This window comes from Miniopterus schreibersii (assembly GCF_964146895.1).
Source record: "Miniopterus schreibersii genome assembly, chromosome: X".
In the NCBI taxonomy this organism is placed as follows: Eukaryota; Metazoa; Chordata; class Mammalia; order Chiroptera; family Miniopteridae; genus Miniopterus; species Miniopterus schreibersii.
In genome coordinates, this window is record NC_138104.1 from 68,568,283 (window position 1) to 68,575,224 (window position 6,942).

The window sequence follows — 6,942 nt, forward strand, 5'->3', positions numbered from 1 at the left end:
TATCCATTGCCTCCCACATCTTGCCCAAGTAACTCCCACTCTAAAAACTAATCCACATCTCCCAATGCCCCACCCCAAGTCCTCTGCCATGGGTAGCGGCAGCCTCCTCTCCCACTTGAGGGAAAGGGCCCTAAAATCAGCCAAGAATCAGCTTTGAGGCCTCTTCCCCAAATCATCAGCTACAAGCATGCTTCTGGATGCACTTTGAGAGCCAGGATGAGCCCAGAGCCTGGGGCAGAGTTGCTTATCCCAGGAGAAATAGTATGAACTCAAGAGAGAACTAAACAGCCAGCTCCCCAAGCCCCTGATGGAGTTCTACCCCCAATTCAACCCCCCATAGCATGTGCTGGACGAATAGGCACAGAAGAGGAAAGTGACACTGGATACTCAGTTACTGCACGAGGGGCTAGATTGCTACCCTATGCTCTGGGTGGTCAATCTCAGGAGTAACCTCTGTCCCAGGGGACACTGGACAGGACAGAAAAAAGTCAGGCCCTACCCCCTGGCCCCAAACTTCTCTCTCCCACTGTCATTGAAGGCTGAGAGTAGAGGGAGGCAAGTGTATTCTGGAGGCTTCTAGAAGCTACTCAGCTGGAGAGGTAACAGGAGGCAGAGCCAGCACCAGAGAGATCCAGAACCAGTACAGTAATAGAGATCCCCCCAAGGCACCCCTTCTCCCCTAGGCCCTCTGCACACACAGGACACACCTCCCTTCCCTGAGACACCCAGAGCCTCCTGCCTCCTTCCTAGGCTGGCCTCTCCAAGAGGAGACAGTCCTGCCTCCCATACTCTCCCAAATGCCTGCCTGGCGGGACCCCCATGGAGAGGGCTCCAGAGCTGAGCCAAGCTAACCAGAAGTCCCGTCTCCCGCCCAGAGGCCATGTCATGCCCAGACAGCTGTGACATGTGGGGTGTGGGGCAGCAACGATGGAAAATGCCAACCTGGGGGAACAGGCCCCTGGGGACCATCCTGGACAGAGGCTACAGGTCAGACCAAGCCTGAGCCTGTCACGGGGCAGGAGGGAGTGAGACTGGGGCATGGTACCGTGAGGGGCTCCAGTGGAGGACCAGCAGCTGGCACCAGGAAAAAGAGCACCCACAAGGACCCCATGCTGCTGGGGCAAATGGCATGGGACCCAGCTGATCGACTGAGCAAATCCCAGAGGACACCCTGGCTGCTAGGAGGACACACGGAGGTGCAAGGCCCAGGCCTTCAGCCAGGGTCACAAACTGGGTGTTGAGGCCTGGCCACCTGCCCAGAGCCAGCAGAGTGGTCACCTCAGCCCACCAGGCCCCACGCCCGAGCCCTGCTCACCAACAGGTGCCAGGAGCAGAAGAGAGATCCTGGCCACATGCCTTCCCCAGGCTCACCCATCTCACCTACTAAGTCGGGGAAGGAGATGGTTGGTCACCCTATTGGGAGCACCTGACCCGTGCCCCCGCAGGTCCTGTCTTCCCTGAGTCCAGGCAGGGCAGGGAAGGGGGAGGCCAAGCTGACCCCCACCCCACAGTCAGCCTCCACCCCTGCCCCAGCCACACTTCTGTACTTGACCCTCCCTGCTGCCAAGCCCCGAAGGAGGCTGGGAGGGACCCAGGTGGAGAAAGAGGAGCACCGGACCCTCAGGGTAGAGCTGCCACCACTGCTTCCTTAGACAGTGAGGGAGTCCCAGCATGTCAACAAGGGAAAAATTGGTCTGGGGACCCTTGGGGTTCCCGCAGGGCCCACCAGCATGGGCGGCGTCACCCCACTGCAGGGTATGGGGCCACGGTGCTCCAGGGCAGCGCCCTGGGAACCCAGATGGACCCAGTGGGCCGAGGAGGGACAGCCACCAAGTCAGGGTCAGCGAGCATGCGGGGTACTGGGTGCCGGCCTTGGGACGCTCGTGTGCACTCGGTGATCTACGGCTCAGGACGGTCTCATCCTACTCCAGGACCCTGGGCCCATCCCAGCTGCAGACAGGTCGCCAAGAGGGCAGGGACAGTCATGTACACCACACTCCTCCTCAGGCCCAAGGTCTCTCCAGGGAGGGCGTTCTCTGGCAGGAGGACACTGTGCTGCCTGGAGGTCAGGCTGGTTTCGGCCACCTCCGTGACCCACCACGGGTGTCAGGGCAGGTCCCCATGAGCCCAGCGAGGCCACAGCCAGGGGAGCAGGGCTGAGGAAATCACTGAGCAGCAGGCGGGGTAGAGGCTGCCCTTGGGTCCGCACAACTGCTGAAGACAGGCTGGGCACAGACATCCCATGTTCATTGGGAAAGGACCCAGGTCCTCAGGCAGAGAGGGTGGTGGCCACAGATGGTCACTGAAGGTAGATGGGGACAGGGTCTGGCTGATGCTCTGACTGTGCCCATCCTCAGAGCAGGCCACTAGGAGGAGCTCCCCAGGAAAGGGTGCCGTGCAGCTGGGTGAGGGAGGACCCAGTGCCTGTCCAGCCCTCCACAGCCTTCGTGGACAGGCAGCCCCTGAGGGAAGGCTGTAGGGCAAGCGGGCCCTCCTCACTGTTCCTCCTGCCCAGGGCGGAGGGATGGGAAGGTGGCTCAGCTCGGGCACAGGCCGGGGAACAGTGAGCTCAGCAGTCAGATGGCCCAAGAGCGAGGGGCTGCACCAGGCCTGAGCATCTCCGGGGGAGCCCTGGGACCCTGGGTTGCTGCTACACCCTGGCTGATTGTCCCCAGGAGTCATGACCAGGACCCCCAAGGCAAGGCCAGCAAGTGTCACCTTGGTCACTGCTTCCGCTCTGGGGAAACAGAGAGCGCGGCTCCCCTGAAACTCGCTGTCCTTGGGTTCAAGAATCACACAGCAGGCTTGGGTGGTGCCAGGAGCTGTCTCCAAAGGCTTCAGTGTTGCCTAGCAGCGAGAGCGAACAACAAAAGCACTCACCGCCCACAGAACCTGTGTGACAAATTCAGAGCCACCAAGCGCATCATGGGGAAGTCACCTCTGAGCCCCAGCCAGGAATGATGGGGCGGGCATGTCTCTCGGGAAACTAGATGCAAAGGGCCTCCTTCAGCCACAGTGGGAGCTTATTCCTGAACAACTGGACACTCGGCTGCCCCCCCTCCAGAATGGCACCTGCCACCACCACACCCAGCCACCAGAACCCAGCCCAGGGCTACCCGATACCTTCATTGAAGAAAAGGGGCTTGTCGGCCTGCACCTCCACAATGTGGTCTGTGCCTCTCCACTCCCTGCCCCCACCCACTTCAAGGCTACATGGTGGAAGGCTGGAGGAGAAGGCAGAGGGGAGAGGAAGGACCTTGCCTGTGTGCAGAGAGGTCACCCCGGCCTTAAGCAGGGGAGCTGCCACTGCCTCTGCCCCTATCCCTGCCCCTGCCCCTGCCCCTGCCCCTGCCCCTGCCCCTGGGGATGGAGAAGGAGTGGAGGCAAGACTGAGCCCCTGGGTGGGGACATTGGAGGTCAGGGACATCCTGCAGCCCAGCCTGGGTGGGAATGGACAGGGTGCTGGCAAGGGCTGCTGTGATGAGACAGAGCTTCCTGCACTGTGCCCGGAGCTGCTCAACTGGCTGGGACTGCCACCAGGGCTGCAAACTCCCCTGCAAAGGGCAGGGAGCACACACAGTGGGCACACCGGGGCTCTGAGGCACATTCTCCTCTCTTTCTCTGGCTTTTTGTGTGTTTTGTTTACAATCCTTCAAAGACATAGAGCCACTCTGCCCTGACAAACACACAGGCCTTGTCTGTCTTGGTCCTGGGGCTAGAACTCGGCAACCCCCTTAGACAAAGGACACGTGTGTTCTTGAAGGGCCTGTTCTGTGCGGGACCAGGAATCCTTGCTACTGGACACCCAGGTTCAGGAGCAAGAACTTTCCCCGGAGCCTTCTCCTTTGCTGTGAAAGGAACACCCTTCAGCCTAGTGGGCGCCGTTGTCCCCTCCAGCACTGTTCCAGGGTTGGCCTGTGTGACCCATAAAAATACGGCAGAGGAGAGGGAATGTCACTGAGAGATGAAGTGATAAAAGACTATTTTCCAGCTCGGGGCTGCTCACCCCTCTCCCTTGGCTCTGGGGAAGCCCTGCCCTGAGCAGCCCTATGGACAGGCCCTGTGGGCAGGCACAGACCCTCGCCACAGTCACCATGTGAGTAATCTTGGAGGCAGAGCCCCACCCCCACCAGGTAGACCAGCTGATGCCTTGACTACAGCCTGTGACAGACCCTCAACCCCAACTCCCCAGCCAATCCCTTTAGCGTCCTGTCCCTCAGACACTTGGGAGATCACAAGTAAGCGTTAGTCACATCAGGGCACCACACTATGTTTGGGGCAATTTGTTATGCAGCAGCAGGGAACTAATACACAATTTTAAATAGAGAAGGGGGCTCAAAGTAAGTCTGAAGCAAACAAACTGACAAGAGACCCCAGGAGCCATTATGAAAAGCCTGGAAAGTCTGATGACATGGAAACTAAAGTCGTCTGCCTGACCAAACACAAACCCCAAACCACAAAGTCAAGAGACAAGTGACAAAGTGGGGGGAAAATAGTGACAAGATGTGACTCAGGGCTCCTATCATTAACGTCTAGAGAGCTTGAACCAGTGCATGGAGCACAGCCGACAGCCCAAAAAGAAAAGGGGGCCAAGGAGGGGAAACGTGGAAAACAAAAGGCAAAGGTCACTCCACCGTCAGTTCCCGCAGCCAGAGTATGCTTGGGTGCTGGGCCCCCAGGAATGAAGAGGGGCGGTGACTGGCAATGCACTTCATCTGCCACTCCAACTGGGAGACCCTCTTGGTGAGGAATATCGGGCAGGAAAGGTGCAGGCTTCCCACCAACTAGAGGGCTGGCCACACACACAGACCTGAGAACTGTCAAGGTAGTTCCCAGGCAGAAAACCACTTTCTGGTCTGTATGTGCCCCCAAATCCATGTTCTTGCTGTCGGGGCCCAGGTTCCTTTCCCATCCCCGAGCTTGGGGTTTGGGTCTTTCCTCTGCCTCATCAGAGTTCTTTCCATCCCAACTCCCAGGCGCAAATCTGATCTCTGTCTCTTTCTCCTACACGTCCAGACGTTATCAGATACAATCTGGGAATTGTTGAGCACCTGCACAAGCCCGACACCTTTCCCAGCCTGGGCTGTGGACGGCGCCATCCAGTGCACCCGAGTAGTGCACCCCTGATCTCTTGAGGGCTAGCACCCTCCTAGCATTTCCAGACTTGCCGGCACCCTGCAAAGGAGCCAGCCCCAAGTAGGGCAGGGGGCACACACCTAGGAGCTTCAGGCCCTCAAAGAAGTGCTTCTCACAGTGGGGTCCCTGCACCAGCAGCATCAGCATCACGGGGAGATTGGTGAGAGTCACCAATTCTTAGGCCCCACCTCAGATATGCAAGATCAGAGACTCTGGGGCGGTCCCAGTGACCTGGGTTTGAACAAGCCCTCCAGCGTGAGAACTACGAGGATGGGTGTTTCCTGATCACACCTCCTTCTAGAGAAGCCACCAGCTCGGGGCTGCTCGGGGTGAGTCTCTGCAGGGCTCACCTTGACCTTTCCAGGTGAGAGGCAGGCAGGCACAGCTGATGGTCACAACCGCAGGTTGTCCTGGGGAACATGCACGCTTGAGCAGGATTCTCTCCCTGGAGAACCACCCCTGCCAAGTGCCACGGGCAAGACTGTTACTTCCTATCGTCCTCACCTCCCGAACCCTGGACAGTCAGTCCCCTCTGGCGGACAGCACATTCCCGGGTGACTGGCCTCAATTCTGTCCACCTCTCCCTGGACACTAGGCTCCTGGTGCGTATGTTTTTGTTTGTAGTCCATGCTTTACAGAAAACTGTCCAGGTACACTCAGGAGGCCCCGGAACACAGTGGGACCGGAAAGGAGTGTGTGTGATTGCATGTGGGGGGCTACGTTCGGGGCCCTGGGAAGATGGCAGCTCCCACGGGCTCGAAGCAAGGCCACTCTCACAGGCCAGGCTGGGTGTCGCCGGAGCCGGAATGACCCTGCCTTTTGCCGTCTCACTGGGGTCGCCGCCCTCCTTTCCCCTCACCAGGCCCCTGGGGACCCCAACACACTGTCCCTGGCCATCTGGAGGGTCAGGTACCGTCAGGACAGTGGGGGAAGTCCTGCCGGGAGCCGGGGTAGGGCCGCACGATGGAGACCCCAGAATCTCCCGGGCACCAGTCTCGGTGGTGGCTTCTCCCTGGGGGGAGGTCGTAGGTCCCGAGTCTAGGGAACGGGAACTATGGCCGGGTGAGGGACCGCGCAGGGGGCGGATGGCCGAGACCCAGCGGCAGGGCATTGTCACAAAGCGTCCGCCCCCGCACTGAACGCCCCCCCCCGCCCCCACGACGCGGACCTCCTCCCGCCAACCGGAAGCACCGCCTTTCTTCCCACAGGTTCAGGCGAACCCCACCAATAAGTCAGCTTGGCTAGTGACGAGACCCGCCCACAGACCGCCAGAGGAAGCGCAGCGCCTGGGTCCTGATGGACAGTTCTTCTGCCCAATCAGAGCTAGCCGGCCGCCTTCCCGCCTCTCTTGGCTTAGGGTTTGAGAGCTCCTTTCTCGGTGGTGGGTGGGGCTGAGCTGTCTGTGGGTTGGGGGCCAAGTAGGTGTCAACGTGGGGAAAGCAGGGACTTCCCAAGCGGAGCCGCGAGAATCGTCTTGTTTGTACACTGTACAAAAGCCCTGCTTGCGTGCTTTTGGTGCGAGCTTGTATTCTGAGGTAATTAACTTTACAGGAAGTTCCATAGAAACGTCCAAGACGCCTGTGCCCCTCCCGCAGTTGCCCAGGGTCAGCATCTTGCACACTTAGTACGATCGCACACCAGGAAACCACACTGATGCCAACCGAGAGCTGCTCCGAGTTCCATCCGTGTGTGTGTACGCACGTGCTCACACGCATAGCTCTGTGCACTTTCACCGCGCGTGTAGATTCAAGTGACCGCCACTGCCGTCAACTTCCAGCCTGTTCCCTCACAAGCATCCCTCCGGTT